Source organism: Montipora capricornis, chromosome 7 (genome assembly GCF_036669925.1).
Source record: "Montipora capricornis isolate CH-2021 chromosome 7, ASM3666992v2, whole genome shotgun sequence".
In the NCBI taxonomy this organism is placed as follows: domain Eukaryota; kingdom Metazoa; phylum Cnidaria; class Anthozoa; order Scleractinia; family Acroporidae; genus Montipora; species Montipora capricornis.
In genome coordinates this window covers 12,003,647-12,008,124 of record NC_090889.1, presented here as the reverse complement: position 1 = coordinate 12,008,124, position 4,478 = coordinate 12,003,647, and the positions used below count along the sequence as shown (strand labels likewise).

The 4,478-nt window shown below is 40.8% G+C and overlaps 1 pseudogene; it reads left to right on the top strand.

Annotated features, from left to right (window-relative positions):
* Nucleotides 1-1,141: 1,141 nt before the first annotated feature.
* LOC138055636 (histamine H2 receptor-like) lies at nt 1,142-2,417 on the top strand (annotated as a pseudogene).
* The last annotated feature ends 2,061 nt before the right edge of the window (nt 2,418-4,478 follow it).

The window sequence follows — 4,478 nt, the reverse complement described above, 5'->3', positions numbered from 1 at the left end:
TGGTATGATATGCTTAGTAAGTTTAGTTGTCCTTAAAGTCGCAGGTTGAGATCAGAGATTGTACTGTTAAGCGCCTCCAGGACTGAAAAGGCCAATCTCAGTTCCGATTCACTGCATTAGGAAGCCTTTTTTGTCAAACCCATTTGTCACGACAGAAAATTGTCGTCTTTGTGGACACATTGAACCTTTCCTCGATAAATTGCTTTAAGCAAAAGAAACCAAATTTAAGGATTTCCGCAATTCCTTTAATCAAAGGAAACATAGCCTTTCCAGGAAAACTTTCTACGGGAACGACATATTTTGGACGGGAGCCTATTCAAGGAAGTAGATGTCACATTTGTTTCAATATACTATCAAGAAGAAAAACTTGTCACTGAAGGAAAACTTGCTAAGATGATGCGAGACTCTAGACACTTTCCAAATCAACTGAAGACAAATTCCGGGAACTAGGTTGGACAACGGTGTTAGGCATGTAACAAACTCGACTCTTGTTCTGAAGAGCGATTGATATTCTAAACAACGACATGAGCATTTTCTCTGAGAACACATTCATTGACAAGTGTTATTTTCTACCCTAAATCAGCATTGTAATTCAACTCAGATTTGGATTTAGCCCCTCCGAGAAGATATCGACGCTATGATCTCGATTTCATTATAATTTCTTGTTTACAATGAAATGGTTAGAAATCATTCATAGGATGTACAGGTAATTTTCCTAACATTTTACAGAGAGGAACTTCACCATGACAAAAGCCGTGTTTTGAAAGCGTACTTCAAAGGTTGCAGCCGCACCCTAAAACAAACAAAATAAACACACAGATCTGTTGTTATGCAAACAGATGTTCTCCAAATGTTAAAGTTAAAGAAAATTAACAAGAAGACAGGGTGAAACTGCTGTGCAAAAAGGGAAACGTTTTGAATTAAGAATGATCGTTGCGATCGCAACTACTCTTTTTTTCTTTACAGATTTGTAGCGAGAATGAATTTCAGAAGGGCCGGAACTCTGAAGAATGGTTAAATTTCTTTGAAAACAGGGAAAACCAAAAACTATCGCCGTCGAGGACAACAAGATACCCTGGTAAACATGTAAAGACGAGAGAAATGAAGTGTACCTTGCCATAAAGAGCACTTTACAGATAGCATGGCATGTCAAAACAACTTTGAAATGGAAGGAAACTCGAATGCATCGGATAATAACACCAATTTGGAAAAAAGCCTAATCTTGGGAGTTCTCCTGGAATTTCATCCGACACGATTCCCGCGCTAGTCATGATGGTCTTCATCCTGTTAATAAACAGTGGTGTTATCTCGCTTATTACCTGCAATTCGCATCTCAGGAAAATAAGTAACATTATTCTAGCTAGTTTAGCCGTGTCTGATCTTCTCGTGGGACTTATCGGCATCCCGCTCATGGTGACTTGCACCTCCACATTCTGGATTTCTGTTTGCCAAAGTTCCACCACCTTCTTCAGTTTTACGGCCATGTCTACCATATCACACATCTTGGTCATGACATGCGATCGTTACGTCTATATAATATGGCCGTTGCGCTATCGCGAAATTATCAACCGCTCTCGCATTTTTGCGAGTCTCGGATTAACCTGGCTGGTGAGTCTTTCTGCATTAGTTCGCCTTTCATGGACTTTACAAGTCACTGCAATGGAAACCGCTGCAGAATAATTGGCAAAGGTATAAGAGAAGGAAAATGCATACTTACTCTTCCAGGGGACTGTCTTTTTTGTCATTCCACTGGTTGTCATGACTGTGCTTGACACTCGTATGTTGCGGTTGCTAAGGCAACAATGTCACAGGATAATGAGGGAAAATTTACCGGCCGAGTCTTTGAAGTGCGAGAAGAGACTTAAAAGACGACAGAGAAAAGTTGTGTTTATTTGCGTGTTATTATTACTTATTTACGTCGCTTGTTGGCTGCCATACTTTATTCTGGATCTCCTGCAATATTATTTGGAAGATACCGTTCAGGTCTTACCTTACATCCCCACTCTTGTCATATACTATCTTCGATTATGTTCGTCTTTATTTAACCCGCTTCTTTACACTCTTCAGAAGCCAGATTTAAAGAACGCAGTTAAGTCTTTAGCGTACAACGTTTGTCCTTCCTTAAGACCTCACAATTCGGTAGAGATTAGAACGGAAGAGATTGCTGTGAGCAGTCGAACAGATAGTAAACAAAGAGTTTAAGATACGACGACGATGCCACAAAACAATGAAAGGAACTTTAAGGTCTACGACCGTCACGGCAATATCCACGAAAACCTAATGTATGTTTATTCATCGAACCGTGTGTTTACAATTTATTCTAACAATAATAATTTAAAAGTAAAACGGCTAAAATAAAGATGTGTTTATTAACGAAACTATATTTACAAGGATAATAAAAGAAAACAGTTATAACTGTCAGTGATTTCTTGCTTGAATGGGAAGGCTTTTCCAAAGTGTAGAGCCTCGATAGTGCTTCAGGAATCAGTCTGGGAATGAACAAATTGATCACCTTGTACATAGTAACCTCTAGGTAATTCGAACGCCTTTTTTCAAACGTACCTCAGCCAAAGTCATACAGTAAACTAGAGGATGGAGTCGTATAATCAGAGTTAGTAGGGACCTTCAGATTGGAGTACGAGAACGACTTCTACGAGCAGGAGTTTTCTGTACTGGGCTTGTGCATTACGTTTACACAACGAAAAATGTCGAAATGCGCGCGCTCGCAACCGAGAATTCGCACTATTTTGTAACTTTTGTAATCTTTTAGACTGACATTTGCCAATGCAACCCATACAGGGCTACAACAGTCGAAATGTAGTCAAGAAGAGCAGTATACATGTTAATTTTTATTTATTTAGCTTCGCCTAACTGGAATACAATGTATATATATAAGTAAAAAGAAAAAAAATATATTAGACGGGGAGACCACTACAGCATAGCCAATGACAGTGGATCCCTCGTTATTTATTTATATAAAAAATACTTAATAACTTAAGATACTAATATCTAAGCATGAAACTTGAAAGGAAACAAAGCGGAAGTCCAAATTGCTAGAAGCAGCACGTTAGCGGGCATAGGAGAGACCTCGCTGTGTTACACCTAGGACAGATTGTTCTCCAGGTTCTAATGTCGTCAACGTCGTACAAGTTCAGAGCCTTTTTATAATATTGAAGTAATAAACTTTTAAATGAAGCTAGAGAGATGTGACTTGTGCGTAGCTCAGCGGGAAGAACATTCCATGCGCGGCACGCGCGTATGAAAAATGAACGTTGATAGGTAACAGTTCTACTTCGGTTAGGAATATAAGTAATAGCACTGCTGCTCGATGTCCTAGTAGATCTTGCATTTTGTCTAGTTACAGGTAAAGCTTCACTGTCTATGAAAACTAAGTTATTAACAGCTTTGTAGAAAAAAACCATGTCTAAATATTCATGCCAGTATGAGATGGGTAACAGATTTGTTAGTTGGAGGTGGGTCTTATAAGTTACATCACAACGGAAATGGAGCTTCAAAATTAGTTTTGTTGCACGGCGCTGCACGTTTTCAACTCGTTTAAGTAGGCCAATGGACTGTGGTGACCATACTTGGGTTGCGTAGCCGAGATGGCACCGGACGATAGAAAGGTAGAGTGTACGACGCGTTTGGGTGCTTTGGATGTACCTAGAAACTCGGCGCACAAACCCAAGGAGTTTGTTGGCTTTCGCACACTGTTCAGTTACTTGTTTGTCCGAGGTGAGATTGCTTGACACCCACACACCGAGGTCTTTCTCTGTATCGCAAGATTCCAAAGGCGTTTCCTTGATAGTATAGGTAGGCTGTACAGGTGATTTTTTGCGGGTGATGCACTGGTATTTGCACTTGGACTGATTAAATATGAGCCCGGATGATTCAGACCAACTGACAAGATCGTTAAGGTCAGATTGCAGGGCGTTACAGTCTGTGATGGAATCAATGCTCTTGAAAATCTTGGTATCATCGGCGTAACAGGCAACTCTCGATGTTTTAGCAGCGTTTGGTAGATCGTCCACAAACAGCAGAAACAATATCGGTCCTAATAGGGACCCTTGCGGTACCCCGGATGTACCGGCAATTCTCGGGAAGTAGCTCCGAGAACTGTAACCTGTTGCTGGCGCCCCGGTAAATATGAACGAAACCAGTCGTGAAGTTTGCCAGTAATGCCGTATTGGTGCAACCTCCCAAGTAGCTTGGTATGATCCACTTTGTCGAATGCTTTACTCATGTCAAGATATATAATGTCTATTTGTTTACCGGCGTCGAGTTGACCGCCGATGTAATGCAAGACGCTGGTGAGCTGAGTCACACACGATCTACCGGTTAAAAAGCCATGTTGTTCGCGGCTGATAAAGTGGGATGTATAATTCCGTAAACCCGCCAGAACACAGCGCTCGAGAACTTTGGAGATGACAGGGAGAAGAGAGATAGGGCGATAATTCTCCACAAAGTCTCTTTTTCCT